The sequence below is a fragment of the Melitaea cinxia genome, chromosome Z (genome assembly GCF_905220565.1).
Source record: "Melitaea cinxia chromosome Z, ilMelCinx1.1, whole genome shotgun sequence".
Classification (NCBI taxonomy): domain Eukaryota; kingdom Metazoa; phylum Arthropoda; class Insecta; order Lepidoptera; family Nymphalidae; genus Melitaea; species Melitaea cinxia.
This window is the reverse complement of record NC_059424.1, coordinates 3,910,491-3,932,799: the sequence shown is the minus strand read 5'-3', so window position 1 is coordinate 3,932,799 and position 22,309 is coordinate 3,910,491.

The following is a 22,309-nucleotide window of genomic DNA, read 5'->3' as shown; positions in this document are numbered from 1 at the left end:
GATATAAAAAGGATCATGTTATATATCAAATAAAAAATAAAATTGATCTCTCAATAAATCATTAAATCATGGAACCGCATATGGTGACAGAAACAGGCCATATTAAATATTAAAAACAATAAATACGAAAAATACAAAATCAGGCGGTAAAATTATTTTTACAATAAAGATAATAAACGCTAATGATGTTAAGCGTAAATTATATTTACGTCACCTAACCATAAATGATATCTCTCCCATTGTTTGTCGTAAAGGCAGGTGCGGGTACACCTGACCTGTTCCTAATTCACTTTTAGTAATGCGCGCTGCACAGTGCTCGGCATACATGCGGGGACGTCGATAACATGCGTCGATAGTAGGGCCATCCTTATTCGTTTGTATGATTCGATTTGTAAACACGTTTTACTTTGACATTGATTTAAAATATTTCGACATAATTTGATTTCTCAAACGATATACTTGAGAAATGATCTGTAATCATTTAGCATACCTAAAATATATAATAATACTTAGTTTTAAAAAAAAAACCGAAAATAATTGTGTTTGCTCGCAAACGAAAAAAAAAACCGACTTCAATTACATCGACAAGTAATACAACGTAGATCGACGAAAAAATAGTCAAGCAACTACGCGTTATCAAAGATTACTCAAAAAGTAGTTATCAGATCTCGATAAAATTTATATGTGACCATATGATAAACATCAGCTTTCGATTAAATTAAAAATTATCAAAATCAGTGCACCCAGTAAAAAGTTATTACGGATTGTCGAGAGTTTCCCTCGATTTCTCTGGGATCCCATCATCAGATCCTGGTTTCCTTATCACAGTACCAAACTAGGGATATCCCCTTTCTAACAAAAAAGAATTATCAAAATCGGTACATGCAGTAGAAAGTTATGCGGTATAATACAACGTAGGTCGACGAAAAAAGCGTCAAGTAAAAACGCATTATTAGATATAACTCGAAAAGTAGTTGTTAGATCTCAAATAAATTTAAATGGGACCAATTGGCACACACCACCTTTCGATTAAAACAAAATTTGTCGAAATCGGTCTACCCGGTCAAAAGTTCTGATGTAACATACATAAAAAAAAAAAAAAAAAATACAGTCGAATTGAGAACCTCCTCCTTTTTTGGAAGTCGGTTAAAAACACAATTTTATAAACAAACCAAACTAAAAAATAGTAAATCTTATCAAATTAGTTAGGAAAAAAGAAAGAATGAAACACGTTTATTTGGAACATCACACAAATCGTAGACAATTTTTACACAAAAAAAATAACCAGTAATATAATGTAATTATGTCATCGATCAGATAAGTCTAAGTTTAAATTAAATTTGAACGTTTGAAGTTAGTCAAAATGAAGTCCAAAGGAGCCGGTTACAAACAACCAAACATACAGGTGAAGCTAATAAAAAGCGTGTAAAAGGATAGTGTAATTTTTAGAGTCTTAAAAGTCCTTTTTGTCTTATACGTCTCCAAGAAACATAATGCCCCCTGAAAGATAACACGTTTATGTAATGTTGTAACTTAGAGATTATTGTGAAAAAAGCTATGATAAGAAACATTCAAAATTATTCTATTAAAAAAAAATGTTTCTAATTTTAAATTTATTATTTGTCTAAATCTCAAAATTCTTCTTAAGTTACAAGCAACATACTTCAATATAATAAATTACTGAACTGTATTCTAGTTACGAAGTTTCCGGGTATTTAAGGTTAAGTTTAAAGGATTTACACATTAAATGTTTCGCAGTAAAGTCGCTAAGTATGATCTTTAATGTAAGCTTGGAAAGATGGTAAATAATTTGTAACTCTGTAAGTCTCTGTTATTGTACAGAGGACAATACTCAAATTTTAAGAAAGAAAAAAGTTATAAGTACATTTTTTAGTATTGTATTTATAAATTGTGTAGTATTTTTGTTGTTTTATTTTTTATTCTTGTTTTTTTTTATTTTATAAAATTTGTGCCAGTTCTAAGAGATGCAGATCTTTTTAATTCCCATTAGTTTTTGTCATCCATCGAAGAAAGCCTAATAATCATAACTAATGTAAATAGTAAAGTATGAAATTATATCACACAATTAGGTATATTCAATATTATCTTATAAATTCATTTTTCCTCATATGTTATGCGACATAAGAATAGTACGATAACCAGAAGAGGTTCTTTTAGTTTTTGATGTCATCCTTTTTATATTAATAAAATACTTCACACTGTAATATGTGTAGTTGGCAATCTTACGTACTTACGTAAGTTAGTTCCATCACTAGTTATACATTTTTCCGAACTCTAAATACTCCAAGCAAAGGGTTCTTTTACTTGTCGAAGATTAGTTAAAGCTTATTGAGCGCTATCGCTTTAATGATTCGCCGTAAAACGTTTGTGGCAAGAAATGATTGACCAAACGGTGAAATACCTATAAAATTTGAATTAAAAGTAGCCGACGTATAAAACTAGTAGAGATGTCGCTAAGCACGGACTGGCGAAATATAAAAGCGGAGTATATTTAAACGTGCTTTTGAGTTCTAGGTCATGTGTCAATACGAAAATATAGCATTAACCTTCATCTGAATACAGATCGATTCTGTGTGTGTTAAGTATTTAATCTGCACTGATATAATATTATTTAGTAGTTTATTTTAGTATTTTGTGTTGATTCCATTATAAGTGATGGACAATAAATTTTATCTCTCTCTCTCTCTCTATTAAATAATCTATCTCTTTCTATACTATTGTAAATGTTCTCTCCCAAGTATTGTGTCCGTTGATCGCGATTCATAGGCAGAGAAAGACGCTCAAACTCTCAGATTCCGTCTCTTCACCTTTGACTACTTGGTATTGTAGTAAAAAAATGATAAAGTGAACTAAACGTCATAATGGCGTGAAAATGGCGTTCCTCAAATATGACATATTTTCCTTTACAGAATACTTGTGATTAAATTACGATTAACAGTATGAATTGCTATTCTCGTAAAATATTATAATACATTTCACACATATAGTAAGAAAATTGAAAAGAAACACTACATACCTGTATATATTCATAAGATAAGTGTTAATTAGGCCAATCTTAAATGATCATCTTAATGTTTCCGATGAAATAAAAAAATAAATAAAATAAGAAACGAGACATTAGTAATTAAATAATATTTAGTTGCCAATGTCGCATTAAATTATGCGTGCCGATTTAAAGTATTTCAATACAGTGCTGCAATTCAAATATCTTCAGAACGCGATGTCCTAGTTAGACCTGACCTGTAACCTCTAACCTACATCATTTAAAGTCTTAAGATGAAATTGCAATAAAATAAATCTTAATGTGTTATCTTTGAACTATCTTAAAAAGAGCGTAATAATATTCCGACCACTTGTACGATCAATAACAAGTCCAGTTTAATTTAACATCAGTTTTTGTTTATTAAGTAAAGAAGAAATTAAGTTTTAGTTGTGTTGCTTAGTAATCACGCGATCGTTAAGTGCGATATGAATCCGATTGGCCACGAATAATCGTTGCAATAGATCCGATGAGGGTACGTGTAAAATTTTCCTCGTCAATAGGAATGTTATAATTGATTAGATGTGTCGCCGACTGACGTAGGCGCAAGGTAATAGGGCAGCTACGAATTGCAATAGACGGATAATATCCCGTTCAATTGGGGAGCATCCGGTATGGCCGGCAATTGTATTTATCAACGAATTGCTTTTCAATTGCTTATGAATTTGGAATGCGCGCACGAGTGCCATTATAGATTCCTGAGCCAGCCGAAAGTAATAGGATCCGAATTATAATTTGAAAGCCTATAAATCGAAGTCATCGAGATCGTTTCGTGAAATTGTATCAAGCTTCGTAATATTAGTCGTCATGATAAGTGAGGTCACGGCTCTCTGTACTGCGAGTGAGGCGATGTCGTTTGCAGCTCTATTTCAATTAATAATATGCCATCACTGATTTTAACACTGTCTCATTTTTGGTCGTGTGTCAATAATAGCTAAGTTTCAATAGATAATAATGCATTGTGTATATGTGTGAATCAAATTTGTTATTTATTTTCATACTTATTATTCTTATTTAGCAATGAATATAATAATATATCTTTTCGCTCTACTTATTATTCATATTATAAACAAAAAGAATGGACTTCCGTAATTTGTGTACATATATCTGTATGTCTTTGTAATTCTTTTTGCCATTTGAAAGGTACGTTTTCCCAGATGGCCATAGAAAGATAAAAAAAATCAATACATATAATGAAAAAGTAAATGTAATAAATTTGTGCACGCAAATCTTAGAAACGGCTTATGCAATTTAGATGCGGTTTTCACTAATATATTTTAGTAAGCTATATTCATAATTTGGTGTTTGTTTCATGTGAATCGGTTCATAAATAAAAAAAGTTATAGTTTAAAGAATCACGTTGAAGTAAATCTCCAAACGACAGTGTTTATAATCCAAAATAAACCAAAAGACATATTCAAAAATGCTGTTCAAAGTCACTATTCCACCCAGACGAAATCGTGGCCACAGCTAGTTATACAGTAAGAAAATACAAATTAATATGTATATGCGAAATTTCCGATTAAGGTGAGATGTTGAATTTTAGGTCTTAGGTATATAGCCTATGACTTTAAACCATTCAATGATGAATAGGTTTATTAACATACAAAGAAATGAATGAACCAATTCTTCCGTGTAATAATATAAATATTCATATTAAAATTATAACAAAATTAATAATTTGGTCGAGTTGTTGTATACAAAACGAAACATTTAATACCTATTTACTTATTTTATTTTCACGAACCAACAATTAATTTGTCAATTATTTATATAGATAAACAAAACTATTTATTCAATAGGTTTTTTTTAATAATAATTAATTATTACTATTTACATTTATGATTAATTGCAATTACAATATCGATTGAACAACATTCTATCTTGTCACGCGATATTAAAAATCAAGCATCGATTGTAATTATCAATAATTAATCATTTTTTTACTTACTATGTCTTTATAGTAAACAATGTATTCATAGTAAAACTAGACGCAACTCATGGATACACTTCACTTTAAAATGGAATAGATTGTGATTGAACAGGTGTTTTTATTTTTGTTTCAAACCTGGTTACCGTCGTAAAATGTTTTATAAATTTTCTTTTTGCCTTATGCCAATTAAGTGAAAAATATATCTATTCAGCCTGTAACATCTTACTGATTGGCAAGGCCGCTCCACCACGGGTTGGTATACTATGAGTAACGATCGCTATCAGGTTTTAATGTTTACATCCGAGATCGAGACTTAACGTGCATTCCGAGGCACGGTGGATAGACCCACAAGGACAGTCATTCAAACCGGAAAGAAATATTTGTACAAATACATATCCATACAGAGCGGAACCGAACCCGTAAACGGTGTTTTAAGCAATTACACGCAACACTATATCAAAGCGGTCATTGAAAACTATTTATTGATGCAAATTAATATTAAGAATGATACTTTTCAAACCTAATAATTTTTAGGTATTATTATATTAAGAGACTGGTAATGCAGTTGCAACTCAGTCCTCAGTCAGTGTTCGTCTGATCAAGTACAGTTCAATCGTTCGCTTACGACTACCCCCGAAACAAAAATAAAAATGGTCAAATGTATAAAATGTACGAAAACTATTACAAAGAAACTACCTGGATTGCAGTGTGGCAAATGTAATAAGTGGTTACATGCGTTATGTGCCGGTCTTACTTCTAATCAATTGATCACCTTAAACTCCACCGAGGCTATCGACTGGAAGTGTAGAACTTGCGCGGAAGGTACTAAATCCAGACGTCTGTCATGTATCATGCCTGATCTCGAGGATGAAGGTGACGATAATACCGACCCAGAGTTTCTTATCCCAGACAACAATATAACGCAGCAAATATTACGGGAAATAAGGAATGAAATCAAGGGCATTGTTCAGTTTGAATTGCAACGTTCGCTTAAGTACTACTCTGACAAGATTGACGACTATGAGGAGCGCATGAAATTATATGAAACCAGGATCAAAACGGTCGAAAATCAATATGGTGATTTGAAAAATAATCTCAAAAACATGTCCTTAAAATATGACGTCCTTGAGGGGAAGTGCAACCAATTAGAGCAAGCACAACTATCCCAACAGCTGGAAGTCTGCGGAGTCAAGGAAGCGGAACGGGAAGATACGATGGAAATAATAAAGAGAGTGGCATCTAAAATTAACACTGACATCTCCGACGTCATCAAAGCATATAGGAAGAGGGTACCAGCCCACAAGCGTACTGAATCGAAAAGGATTGAATCACCACCCAACCCCATTACTGTTATTCTGAGGAACGGTGTGCGTAGTGCTTGGCTGGAAGCGAGTAAAAAGGTAAAATTCTCAGCTCGTGATATAGGGGCGGAAGGTGAACAAAATCTATACCTACGCGAGTCTTTAACACCGGCCACTGCATATCTCCTTTGGAAGACAAAAGAAGAACTAAAGGTACGTCATGGCTTTAAATATGTATGGTGCAAGAATGGAACTGTCCTAGCGAGGAAATCCGAAAATGAGAAAATCATTTCTTTTCACTCTTTACAACAGCTGGATGTGCTTACTCGTAAACTAGAACAATTAAATTAAATTAGTTATATTTTAATATTTGTACTATTAATATGTATTTCCTTTTGTTTAAAAAAAAATGGATGACTCAAATTGTGACTCGAAAGAATTAACTTGTATTAACTTTAACGATTTTACAAATCAATTACCGAATTACGGCAAACCGCTATTGTTATTTCATGTAAACATAAGATCTACCCTCAAAAACTTTGCTGAACTCGAATACATATTATTAAATTCCGATAAAACCATTCATTTGTTGATATTAACTGAAGCTAATATAAAAGAAGACTGTGTTAATATGTACGAACTCCCAGACTACTCAATGTACTACGAACTTAGGCAATACAGGAAAGGTGGAGGTTTATTATTTTATGTTCACAATTCATTATCCTTCATTAGACATAGTGCTTCCTGTAAATACTTCGAATGTATTACTGGGGAGTTAATTCTAGACTTTAGTTATAAATTAGGAGTTTGTGCAGTCTATAGACCACCGGATTATAGTAAAGAAGGATTTATTAATGAACTTTTATCCCTTGTCTCAAAATATAACCCAAAAAATAATTATGTTATTATTGGCGATATAAACTTAGACATTAAAAAATATAGCCCTATTACAAATCTTTACTTAAACTCCCTATCCGAATTAGGCTTTTACTCGGGTATAAATCAATATACACGAATAGAAAAACGCACGGACATAATTTGTAAATCTTGTGTTGATCATGTTTTTATTAGAAATGTCACTAATTGTGAAATATATACCGGCGTTGTAAAAATCGTTCTAGCCGATCACTGCATAACTTGTTGTGCGATCTTCGACGCGCGGCTCGGTACCGATGATTCACGCCTGCCTCAGCTGTTTACGAGAATAAATAATAACAATCTGCGAAGCAGGTTATGCAGTGTTGACTGGAGCGAACCGCTTAGTTATAGTGACCCTAACGATATTTATAATTTTATTTACAAAGAATTTAGGAATGCATATGAAATGAGTAAATATTGTGTAGAATATAAAAGCAAAAGAAACACTTGTAAATGGGCAAACAAAAAGTTAAAGTATATGTGTAAAAAACGGGACGAACTTTATAATATTTGGCGTGCGGATGAAAATAATACTGTAAAGAGATTATTATATAATTCGTATAGAAACAAAACAAACAAGTATACTCAGTTCATAAAAAATCGTAAAATTAAGAATGATATTTGTAAAAACTTTAAAAATCAACGAGAAATTTGGAAAATAGTTAATAATCTTACCGGAAAAATTGTTAAATGTATTGATGATGTAATTATTAAACATTTTAAGCAGGATCCGCTTAGTCTATCTAATAATTTTGCGACCGAATTTAACAATAATGTGAAAAGTATATGTATTGATTGTAATTTGAAAATGTTAAATTCAAACTCGTATGAAATAATACCAGAAACTTCAATCAGACTACAGCGAGCACGTGAAAAGGATGTTAAACGTATAATTTTGCTTATAAGTGACAGAAAAAGTCCAGGTTATGACGGAATTAGGGCAAGCGATATAAAATATACCTCCTCACATCTAGTACCAGTCATTACTCACCTCATAAACCAATGTATAGCTACATCAATTTACCCGGATATTTTGAAAATTGGCGTAATTCGGCCAATTTATAAGAAGGGAAAGCGTGACGATTATAATAATTACCGTCCCATCACTATTTTGTCATGTGTAGATAAAATTATAGAAAGGTACCTAGGGGATAAAATAAATAAATATTTAGCTCAACATTCAATCATTAATAATAAACAATATGGTTTTCAAAAAAATAAAAGCACCACCGAACTACTAAGAAAATTTACTAATGAAGTTAATACGCATTTGGACAAAAAACTTCACGTGCTCGTTCTGCTCGTAGATTTTAGCAAAGCCTTTGATGTATTAAATTACAATATCTTATTCGATAAACTTTCGCGGGGTGGTATACAGGGTCCTTTACTGAAACTATTAAAAAATTATCATCTCAACAGAAAAACCACAGTAAGCTTATCTAAACAATGGAGTAACTTAATACCAACCACACGGGGCACAGCACAGGGCTCAATTATTGGCCCCACTGAGTACTTGTTATACGTAAACGACATGGTTAATATAATAAAGGAGGGCTCTGTATACCAGTTCGCGGACGACACGTGTTTAGTGGTAGCTCAAAAAACAGTTAAACATGCCCAGGAAAAATTACAACATAATTTTAATCAATTATGTAAATGGGCACACGATGTGGGTCTGATAATAAGCGCTCATAAAACGAAGATGATACACATTCACTCGTCACACAACCAGACAGACATCAGACCTACCATCGTGGCTCACAGCCACTCTTGTTTGCACTCCTCATGCAGTCTAAATTGTTCGTGTGAAAATATTGAACAAGTGAAAACACATATGTACATAGGCTTAATAATCGATGACAGATTTACTTGGGGCCCGCATATAGATCACGTGTGCACAAAATTAAGATCCTTATTAAGCAAACTAAGTATACTCAAAGCCAAATTACCATACCAGACACTGCGGCTCCTATACGTGGCCTTGGCTGACTCGGTTATCGATTACGGTATCAGTAGTTACGGTAGATCCTGCGGATCAAGCTTGGAAAATATTTACAATTTACAGTTAAGATTATTAAAAACAATTGTACCTAAACGCATACTTAATAATTATAAGAACTATAATCAGCTCTTTCGTCATTGTAATGTTATGAATATATATGATAAAGTTAAATTTTCTGTTCTAACCCAAATTAATAATACAACCTTGTTAAATGAAAAACTAAGACCTATAGGCTTACGTAAACTTGATTCAAACCTTAAATACCACCTACCAAAAACTAACAATAAGTATGGAAAGAGAACTGACGACTACTTAATACCCGAATATATTAACGAACTGCCCAGAGAACTGCAAGAAATGTATAAGAGTACCACGAAAACCAAATCACGTTTAAAAAAATATTTTTTACAAAAACAAACTGAATTAACTGAGTGACTCTCTGTACCCGGATAAACCCGCGAGGTTTTCGTGGTACTTAAATTTCAAATTAAAATGTATTTGTTATGTATTGGCCAATAAATTGAAAAAAAAAAAAAAAACTAAAAATCTATAACTTCATTAATAACATCTTATATTTATGGCGGATGTATCAAACATAATTTCAAAACAAAAAAAAATGAAAAAAATGGTGTAATAAAGGTAAATATTAAAAAATAATAATTTAAAAATGTTCTTAATACTAAACGTATAAGCGTAAATTAAAGATACTCTTAACAAAATAAGTATCCATTACATTACAATATTCACAGAAAATATGACTATAAAAAAAAAAAAACATAATACTCCAATCTAAAATAGAACAGCTCTCCATTAAATACAGATACACATAAGGACCTAAATAGACTGGTCGTTTTCAACGGAACGTTCAAAGCGGCACAACTCGAGTTGCGGGTACCAAGAGGCTCTCAACAATTTCCGCCCGATAGCGGTCGGCACGAAAATTGAATCGGTCTACGACGGCGTGGACAAGGGCGGGCGGTGGTGTAGAACATGCCTGATATATTCGAAATATAGTCTGCTGTACGTCCATTACAAAAAGTATAATAGTATATAGAAAAACAAAAAAAAAAAAAAAAAAAACAAATTAAGTATTAAGTGTGTTTACCGTTACCGTTAACTATGGAAATGTTCTGCTCAAGATCTGAAGCAGCCCGACTGGGGAAGTACCTCGACCATACAGAACATCACAGCTAATTAATACTGCTTTTAAGCAGTGTTGTGTTCCTGTGGTGAGTAAGGTGATCAGAACTCCTGGGGGATTGGGAGTAGGGTCGGCAACACACTTGCGATGCTTCTGATGTTGCAGGCGTTTATAATCTAGGGTAATCGCTTACCATCATGTGAGCCGTACGCTTGTTTGCCGACCTAGTTGCATTAAAAAAAAACCCGATTAGTTGTTCTTAATCTAGGCAACTTAACGCCTCTCTTTTAGGTAACTGCCAACTGTTACACAAATTTTGTAACTGACCGATAACTGTAACTGACTGTTAACAAAAAGGCTATAAAATAACTTAAAAATGACATTAAAAAGGCCTCCGCCCTGCAACAGACATCCAGAAATATGACACGCTATTGTGACGGAGTGCTAGAAGATGTGTATGTACCAAATATGTGTTTACTTCAACTAGGCACACGCACACATGATTTGCGTTTCATGCTAACGACCCAATCACTTATTGTTATTGAGTAATCATTAATATAATTGTAATTGTCCATTAATTTATGAGTCGTATTCAGTTAGACTTATTGTTTTTGAGTATTGCGTGGATAAGAAACTATAGATATCATTGTGTATGATAATATGAGCCACCCTAAAGCAATATTTCGCTGGTTATGTTCTCAATAGTTTACACACTATTATTCCGCAATCAAGCAAGCTCCAACAAATATTTTAAAGTCTGATTAAATCGGATAAAGTAACAACAAACTTTACTTCGAAACAGAAGTTATAAACAATCGTGTTCACACTACAGTAAATCAACAAGCGAGAACAAAGAATGTTTACATGTTTTATCAGAAAATGTCATTACATATACAATTTAGCTTTCGCGAGTATTGCTACAAACATTTGTTGCGACAACAAAAAACGCAAGTTTTCTAAATAACATAACAAGAGACATCACGCTGTTGAGGACGTAACAATGCTGATGTGAATCGTGAATCTCATAGCAATTTTATTTATGTTTTTAAGTGTTTTAATTACTGCGTAACAATTTTTAGATTTGTTAAATTTTTTGCATTTGTGGTTTGAATGTTGACGCGTTCTATGAATTACTAAATTTATGATGAGTAAAACACTAAATTTATTTTTTAACTTGGCTTCTCGTTAAGTAATTTGGTCATATTCAATTTTTGTCTCATTACCAACAAAACTTTTCAATATTATAAAATTTGTATCAATGACGTTATTAAAAATATACATTCAACTTAAAACTCAGTGTTACGTAAGACAATGTAAATTTATATTTTTAAAGTATTGCATTTTATGAAGACGAAAACGAAGGCTAGTTAGTGAGCAGTTAGCAACAAAAAGCTCACAGCGGCGTATTTCACCTGCGGCATAAATACATGAAGGCGGTCACCGTACGAACAAAAAGCAATGACGGTGTCAAAGCGGTAGTTAGAGTGATAGTGGGTACGGTTAGCGCAAATAGCATTAATATAAACTGGAATCGAACGTTGCGCGCTATCGATTAGGAGCTGGCGTTTACAACAATTAATGACCTGCATGTCCCTAGGCCGACAAAGCTATGGCAAAACAAATAGACGCCGCGCCTACACGGTCTACGGGGTGTGTGTGCCCGCGTAGCACCACGGAATATCGCTGATTTGCACCTCCACCTAAATTAGCTCCTTTATTTGTCCCTTTCATAAAATTTTTGATACCAATCAAAATTAATTACTATCGAACAAAAATATGTAAAAAGTATATAATTATAATTTCAAATTCTATTATAATTATAATTTGAAATGATCTTCATATAGATTCACGATACCTTCATAAAGAACGAAATATTTTTCAAAGATTTATTTAATTGTATACCTAATTGTAAAATAACGATTCAAAAGCATTTTCGAAGCATACTTTGAATATTTTTTTTTTTATTATGATTGTGATTTTGAATTATAGGTACGTTATTTTTGTTTGTCATTGTTTTGATAAACTAAACGTGTGATAATGTCACATTAAAATGTCCAGTGAGTGGAGCGTGACGTCGGTTATTGTAGGAATAGTTTCTAATCAATAATTACTCGAGCACTCTGTATTCTAGTGGGGCTGTGGGGTGCAAGAGCAGGGCATTAGTGTGCGTGCATATCGTCTCTGTGTGCATTAGTTTAGGCAGGGGTGCTGTGCTTAGACAATTTTAGTATCACATATTGCAAAATAATGCATTGTCATATCGCGCCCTCGCTACCGCCGCGTTTATTATGCTTAGGACGCTAAAACATACACATACAAACTGCCGTTCCCGCGAGTTGGTTCACTGTTATAATTATGGAGATTTGTATGAGGATTTTTGTAATATAAACTTAAAATTATGTAGTTTTCTGGATACTAACTTATGTTTTTCATTTATTTTATTTATTTATTACATGTAGTAAACTTGTGTGCGGTAGTAAGTTATGATATTCTTGTGCAAGCAAGCAAGAAACGATTCTTGCCCATACATTATTTTTAATTATAATTTTTATTTTACTATATAAACAATAATACACTCTCTTCATTCTAATGTAGTTTTGGTATTCAATATAATTAATATAAGTAAGTAATATTTAAAAATATATTTATGGTTTTATTTTTATTTTTTTTTATTAACTTTAAAAAAATACATTATTAATTTTTTACTTAGGGCTGTGCGTACATAAAGTGGCTGTTGTGCGTAGGTCGCGGATTCGTTACTCACTCCTTATGATATGTTGTTTGCCTTAAAACTTTGTGTTCGATTTTTAAACAAGAATCTCGATATATACAGTGTCGCCGAGTGTGGGCTTTTATATTATTATAATTTACCTTGCAATCAATAAGAAGTGACGTCATTAGTAGATACACTGATGTAACTACACTTATGGTATTATGTCCAATTGACGTGAGCGAGGATACAATTTCTTTTAACTGCTGTAATTTTGTTTATTATTGATTGACAGTTGTATTTCTCGCTGATATTATTACAATTTTATTCACTGTTTTAATGAAAACAAACGAGTGTGTTTTATTCTAAAATGGTATTCTAAACGTGTCTGGTAATATGAGAAATGTAGTGAATATTGCTTGGACTACAGTTGTTACCTGACGCGAAATCTGTCTCTTTTGGACATGTAATCTTTCTGAGACAAAAAGTAGTCTTGTCCTATATTAGGCTATAATATATTACCGTCTAAAATTTCATCCAAATCTGTTAGTTCTTTCTGGCTTTATTAAGTAACAATAATCCATGGCAACTTTTACATCTATTGTAGGAATAAGATTACGACGTCACTCTTTTACGGTGGTCAATATTTCTGCTAAATATTCAAGGTCTCAAAGCTAACATTAATAACTCATTCGTTTTATATTTGAACTGGCAAGAAAAATACGTTTTTGAAAAAGGAAGTGGAACATAACTTAATTAGTTAAAACATCCTACAAAAATAGTTCAAACTAAAATTTATGTATGTTTTGCGATAGGGTGAGTATAAGCGTAGCAAGCTCAATGCTCGCACGCAGTCGTAACATGCGTAAAGCAATTTCAGCTATTTCCTAAGCGTCTCCGTGTCCCTCAAAGATCATGATAGACACGTCATTTCCTACCAGCGCTGGACTGACACTGTAAAGCCTTTGTCAAAATATAAATGCACACCGCCTTTCATATCGCACAACGGACTTTTGTATCCAAGTGTTTTTGGGCTGAGTTAGGTGCGTTCCATTCTTTCTGTTCAAAGAAAAATTAATATGTCTATCTTACATTAATTACTGAATTTTTGGTAAATTTCAACGCAATCTTGACTATTCGGATTCGGGCAAATAGCTTAACGAAACGCGAAAGTTCGCCTACAATGTAACCATGATCACGGCCTAATGAAGTGTTTTCGAAATTACCACTCGCATATCTGACGTATCCGTTCAAAATTCAAACGCAGACCGGTGGGATTCTTAACTGTGCCTCGGGCTTCGGCTGAGAGCTGAAAATCTGGAAAATCCACCGATATGCCGCAGGTCGCACGGGTACCCAGTGCGGAGTATGCGATGCGGTATTTGCAATTGGCAGTCACTATTCCTCTGTTCGTTGATGTCCGTTTTGTGTTCGTAATGTTCGTTTTTTAGACGCCAGATAAAGTTCTTTGTATTACTGTTTGAGGATTTAGATATATATTTTATTCTTTAACAGGCCATATTAAATACATATTGTGATTTCAAGTTGTGAAAATGTAGAATTGATATAACTTTGAACCAACTTCAAAAAGGAGGATATTGTCAATTCGATATAAAAAAAATGTGAACATTAAATTATTCATAACTTTTTACTGTGTTAACTGATTTTGATGATAATATTTTTAAAACAAAACCTCGTGCTTATCATGTGGTTCGAATTTAGATCTGACGAGTACTTTTCGAGTTATCAGTAATAGTACTACTATACCCAGTATTTACCTACTTGTTACTATTTTTCTATCTCTTATATACTTATTCGCATTTTTGTAATTAAATACTATTTTTCGTCTACCTACGCTGTATTACATGTCGATGTAATTGGAGCCGGTTTGTTTTCGTTTGGAAGCAAACCCAATTATGATATATATTTAAAGGTTGTGTTCTAGTAATTATAAGCATTATGTTTAGTTTAGAAAAAAGAAAATTAATTAGAAAAAAAGTTAATTTTAGTAAGAATGTACAAAACTGTCTGACTTTCATTCGTAAAACGTTCTAAGACGTATTTCCTTAAATGAAGTTACGCCTAACTTTAATTGTTTTAACTGAGTTCCCTGCAAAATATGTGTGTGTAAATTCGTAAACTACATGTATTTAAAAGGATTGTAATTTTAAATTAATTATACTAAAGATTAAAAAGAACTCATAGTTTTTGATACTTCAGAAAGAAAGTGGGTTTTCTTTAAAAAAGTGGCCTAACAATTCCTGTGTAATAATCCTGATGGCCAAAGTTTATGTCAGAAAGCACTTTAGTTTTTTTTTCTACTTAAAAAAACCTTGCAGTTGTTGTTAAACAACATCTAAATTAAAGAAAAAAAAATTAAACTTATTAGTATGAGTAAATTCACCTGCAATAATCATTTAATTTTTATATTATAGAGCTTTGAAAACGTGCTCAATTGTTGTTCACTCCTTTGTAACAGATAATAAACCTATGAATATAAGACAGCACAGTTCAAAGCTAGTATGTAATAAAAACGCTTTAAAATGTCCCTTGAATTTGCGCGGGAACAATTGCGAGCCGCGTCGCGATATGATCTCAGTTTACCCTTTGTTTATAAACACGACGATTTTTATAACCTTTTTTAACCGCAAAAGTTACTTTTTTCATGCTTGCCGTTTTATTTATTTGTTTTATCTGTGGCTACCTATAGATGTTGCTTTATTACCAATTAATTCTGAACGCAAATTTTTATTGGCTGATAAATTTGATACATTTGACTGATTTATGTTTTTTTTTTTCAGGTAAGAGGGAGAACGATATCGTTTTGTTTAGAGCTACATGTCGATGAATTACAGTCATCGAGCGGTAAGTAAGTGCTGTTCGGTATAACAATGCCCGTATTTATTCTATACGATGAATTGTTGGCTCTGCCTAGATACTGAGAACCTGTAATTTTGTAAATACTCAATGCATAAATAACCTGACCTGCATAAACAGTATAATATGCGTGTTATCTGGTGACAGTATACATATGAAAGAGTAATCAAGTGTTAATGACAACATAATAATTTTAATTATGGATTTGCAAATGTAAACAAATAAATTTATTATTCTAAATTAAATTTAAAAATAGCACGCGCAATTGTGTATCGTTAATGCGATACAATGTATATTTTTCTTTTTCACAATAAAAACGGTCTTATAAGGATCGAAAGCAAATAAAAAATAAAATACAAAGGCACTAGTTATTGCAATTGCGCAAATTTGGTTGCGTTTTTGTGAACGCCGCCTCCGTAATGGACATTTGAAACAAAAGAGCTCGAGTGTTTTGAGGGAAGGTGTAGACAGGGCCGAACCTTTGTCGCTTGCACTTCGCGCCGAGTGTCAACGTCTATGTTCCGCGGATTTTATTTCCCCATTTTGAATTTCGTACGTAAGAGACTTTTGTTTATTTTCGATCCGAATACATTCACATATACCATTAAAAGATTAAAAATGAAAAGTAATTTTCTTTTGAAATAAATAAAATGACTAGCTCGTTGGCGCAGTTGTAGTCCGCGAGATGCGGGCTCGATTCCCGCCTAAGTCTGGGTGTAATATTTGTATATATATTATATAAATTTAAATACTAATATTTTATTACATATATAAATATATATGTAATATTACTATGTATATTTATCAAAAAAAAAGTATTTAGCTATATCAGCCAGCTGTCACCTATAACACAAGCATTAAGTTGCTTACCATAGGAACAGACGACCTTGTGTGCAGGTATGTTATAAGATATTTGTATTTGTAAAAAGTACAGCACAAAGTTTGTAAAAATGAAAATTTAAAAAAAAACTGGTATAATAAAAAATGTAGATGTACAAAATCCGCCGGGTCACCTAGTATTTAAATAATGTTGAAATGTATAAATTTACACACATTGCCTGACGTAAAATGAAAGTAGAAAGAGTATAAAATGAGAAAAAGTCAGAGGTTCGGATTAAGCGGATATATTGAATAATTAGTTTCGTACGCTTCGATAACAGGGACGTGCAGTGTTAGGGAAATATTTTCATGAAGATTTATTTATGTGATTGTAACTTAACGATTAAAAGTATTAATATTAAATTTACTTCTTAAATTTAATTACTTAGTATAATCCATAAATTCTAGTTTATTTTATTTTTATATTAAAATTAGTTTATTAATAACAGATAATTTAATATTTTGCTTTTTCGTTGCGCTCAAAAGAAGGAATGCTTTCTAAAACTTGAGTTACACGTGTAGTTGTTTGTGATTGCTATCGTACAAATAATACATAAATAGATGAGCTTTATTTTGACAATATATTTTTCATATTATATTGTACTGGAAGGCGGGTGTCGCGGAGGGGGCGAGGGAGTTAAAATAAAGAGAAGCGCAATTGAATTTTTAATATTTTATGAGGAGGGACGGCCGTAGCGGAGCGCGGGGCCCGAAGCAGTTTTAATGGGGCTACGACGCACCCGCGCCCGGCGCTCACATGATGCTCTAGCACGAAACGATTACTAAATAGCTCATCTTAGCCCTTCTATAATCACACCTCGGAAAAATGTTACCTAAATACTACCTACCTAATACCCTTCTCGTACATTCATTATAATATTCTATTAGATCAAGTTCTCAAACGGACTCGTCGAGAGAGTATTTACAAATAAAACGCTTCCGATACGAACTGTGGTCTTCGTGATTTTAGGGACAGGTTTTTCGCATTTTAATTTCTAAACACTTGCAACTCGAAATTGAAGCGGAAAGTCAAGCTTGAGGCCTGACTTTCTGCTCGACTCAACTTTTTTAATCAAAGGTTTTTATTTCTCTGTGTGCCCTCACGATTGCAATTTCACATCGCAACCGAAAAAGTATTACGAGCAATAAATACAAGTATATACCTATAGAAGACAGCGATTTAATTTGTTAGCGTATTCATACTGTGAATCATTGAAACTGTAGCGTTACGCTGCCGTTTTTACTTTTAAGTGCTCGCCGAAATAAGAATAAAAAAGCATTTTTCTATTTGGTTTTAAATCAGCGTCATAAGTGCAAATTTGGACAATATTTTTAAAGATATTTCAAAAACTGACGTTAAAAAACTATTTTTTTTACGAACAATATTTGTTTTAGTTCATTTTAGTAAATTCGCAGTAAGATCTACATTACAAGGCAGTACTAAGTTCTTATTGTAATTACAATAAACTATAACATTCAAAAAGTTTGGGTAAGGTAGGAATATACTGTATACTTTGAAATACAGCCTGTTTTAAACTTTTACCTAACATGTATCATGGTTCAAAGTATGACTCTCTCTCTTACATAAGAAAATGGGTTTAATAATATTATCGACTCAAAACGTTGACTTTGAAAGGGTAGGTTACATAACGTAAGTGGCGGTACCCGCTTTACCAGCGATCGTCATTATTCGTCGTCAGCGGACGACACTAACTCGATTCCACGTACAACAGTGGCACGTCCGCTAACGGCTACTGCGTCTATCTTAAATCAATCTTATTTCGAACTAAATGACATTCGATAACAGTCTCCAGTGACGTAAGTTGAGTAAAATATTTCGAACTTCAAAAATAATTAAATAGTATAAATTTTACGTAATTTTTAAGCCACCATACAAGACTACATCATGTGTAGTTCTTTACAAAAGTGAAAAGGAATTATACCTGTTATGAATTGATTCTGAAAAAAAGACGAGCGTGCTTGTACTTTTAGACGTGTCTGAAATTTTGAAAAAGCGACAAACATAACGCCCAATCTAATTACAAGTACACAAATACTTGAATGCCATACCAGTGTTATGTCACATTCGGTGATATAAAAATTCCTCTACTATATAATATAATAATATCTATATGAAACGGTCTTGAATTTTTATTCAATTTTTTTTTTTTTATAAGAGGATTATTTTAACATCGTTGCCTTTATCCTCTAAAATACCTACATATATTAATAGTAATGTAGCTGTGCGATCAAATTATAAGCTTAGAATCGAAACTTAATTCAATTTCATCTCAATTATAGGAAGTTCGGTATTGTGCTAGAAAATTTGGCGAACCATTTTAACTGGAAGCTAATTGAGAGTAGCTGTGAAGTAATTCTATTCTTCGTTGTATAAGTTGTTAGTTGCGGCAGTTCTGTTAATATAAATATATTTAATTTATGGAAAAAAATTAATATGGCATACCTGTTGAACATTAATTAGAACTTATTTTCAAAAAATCTTACTATTTATAATTCCGTCATATTATTTTTACATTAATAAAATTTCAGTAATCTTTGCTAGCTTTAATGCATTATTTATTAGTAAAAATAAATTTAAAATTGACATGCTAAGATCGCGTATGATATTTATATATATTATATATGTGTTATTAACACAAATACATACTTACTTTATTAAATTAAATTAATTGATATAAACTCACATATGTATCGCATACTCTCCTAAGAATTAGTAAATGAATCGTTTTATTTAGCAAGATTCGACTGATTAAAAACTTGTGCATTCCAATAAAAATACGAATTTACTATACCTACGTAAATAAATAAAATGTATTTACGTTTTTATTGTTATACTTATTATTTATTAACTACAAACTCGAAGTTCACTAAAACGTGAATTTGAAATTTATTTCTCCATTATTCAAAGTATGCGACAGATACGGCACTCGCATCGCATTGTAGTTGCAAGTTTTACCGAATTATGCACATTATGACGTCACCGGCCCGGCGACTAACTCGATTCGCCGTTACAACAGAGGCACGTACGACGTTCTATCAGCCGCTTTGCCTGCTCCATACGTGAGCCTTTTAACCTTTAAATCTTACGTATATTTTCATCGAGATGTAAATATTTTTATATAATATCGTTCTTACTATCCTACACACATTTTATAATAAATATAAACGTTTTTATCGTGTTGTAACGAACGCATCGACGTTATACCAATTTAAAAAAAAATGCTGTAAAAAATTGTATGCAGATAAGTAATTATTGCGACATCAGCCGTCACCTTATATGAATTATAAATGCTATATAAGGCGGTCTGTTGACAGCGGTAAATATTTACTGTATAGCAATTAGTTTTATTGCCCGTTGTACATATTGTCTATCGTGGAATGCAAGCTATAAAAGTGCAGAGGGTGTTTTTTTTTATTATATCACAATGAACACTTAAAATGTATATCTAGCGAGAGGGTGGCTTTGTTGACACAAGAGGGATGTTATAATTATGTGGTGACTCCAGCGGACCATAATTATTACCTCATGGTCGATGGTGAAATGAAATCGCTTACTTTCAATTTACAAGTGCTGCATAAAACATTCCGGTCACAAGACTGAAAGGCGAGGGCCAAAGCATTTTTTTTTACCTACTTTGTCCACTGTAAACTTTTTTACTTCCGAACTAGAACACTATTTCGGGTAAAAATTGATTCCGATGCTTACATGGGATTTTGTTCGAAAAAATTCGGCTACGACGCGTTTAGGTGCGGGACGTTATTTAGAAATTCAGTTTCTTTTAAATTTATGTTGCAACTTTTAGTGAACCGATGTATTGGGTTAAAAAAATTTGCACATATTTATATGAAACCGCCTTGGAAGCCTCTACCATTATTCATTTAACTATTGAGATAATATTCTTTTCTGAATTTTTTTCATAAATGTTAAATTAATAATAAATAATAGTAAAAAATATATATATAAACCCAAGATTTATAAGTAAATCAGTAAGTAAGTTTGGTCAGTTAACTGCTGATTCAAGACATGGATTCGAGACATTAATTATATCGAATAGGAAACCTAACGCCTCTGTCATAACATATGTTCAAGACAATATAGCCACGGTATACATGTCGCCGGTGTCGTGTACCACGACTCATTCACCACTAATAGTTTTGATACTGGATCGCCTTTTCCTGCTATTATATTATGTTTACTTTTTACTTGAACCCAATATAATGAGCGTATTCTATTCACCACTCCACGAATCCGAAGAATATGATAATTATTAACAACGTAAGCCCCGCGAAGGTTATTCCTAACTGGCATTACGTACTGTTATGAATAAATAAATGGAAAACAAGGTAGTAAGGCAGGTACTAGTAAGGTTCGTATTTAATTTAACATCAATATTATTAATTAAATAAATACATATTATTACTATTATTATTATTATTATAAGTATGAAAAATGCCAAGTTGGACTTTTCGCTAACAAAACACCTATTACATTTAAGTGATAATTGCACATCGCTTCATGCTATTCATTTCTTGACCTATTTTAAAAAGAGCTATTCCGACATCCGCGGTAGTAAATTACACCCTCGCCTTCGTGTTAATAGAAAAATATTCTGAATCTAATAAAGAAATGTGTGCAGGGCTAAAGCCGGGCGCACACCGTCGTTATATAGTTATCACAATTAATTTTTCATTGTTCTAACTCCATTTAAAAAGTAGGTCGTTATTTCCACATTCATTAATTTTAGCTGTCTGTTCGTCCATGAGAAGGTTGCAAGGTAAACGGGTCACGCTGTCGTCTGGGAGTCTGACCCACATAGCCACAATGAGCTTCCGTAAACCACCACGCAATTAAGCGAAACACCAGACATAAAAAATTACCGAAACAAAAGGGGCCCCCACCCGTCGCTACAATTTATCATAGCAAATAAAAATACGGCGAATTAAAAAGAAAAGGACGAGAAAGCGAAGCGAGAGGGAACGACAATCGTTTCGGAGCCGAACGTCCAAAATATAATGCCGTTTATTTTTTTTATGGCCGGCCAGGGCGAGCTTCCGAGGGGAGGATTCACAAAATCGATACTTGAACGTGACCAATTAAAAAACGTACCGCTTTGCCGATTAATGTTTAATATTTTTGAACTACACTACTTAACTAATAATTATACGAGCGTGTTCCTCTGGACGGCGGCAGAATAAAACTTTTTTCGTAAATTTAATATTCATTTAAACTTGTCGATAACTATCTAATGTTATTTTTTTAACTTAAGCATTAAGTAAGTGCTCCTATGCCATTTTTTGTATCAAGTTAAAGAATTTTTTTATTAATTTTCTATACAACGTACTAACTTAACCAAAATAATCAAAATAATCATAGTTGTGTAAAGTAACAGATTTTCAGTTTTTACATTTTATCACGAAAAAACAACTATCAATTAATATTAAAATATAATATATAATTAATATTAA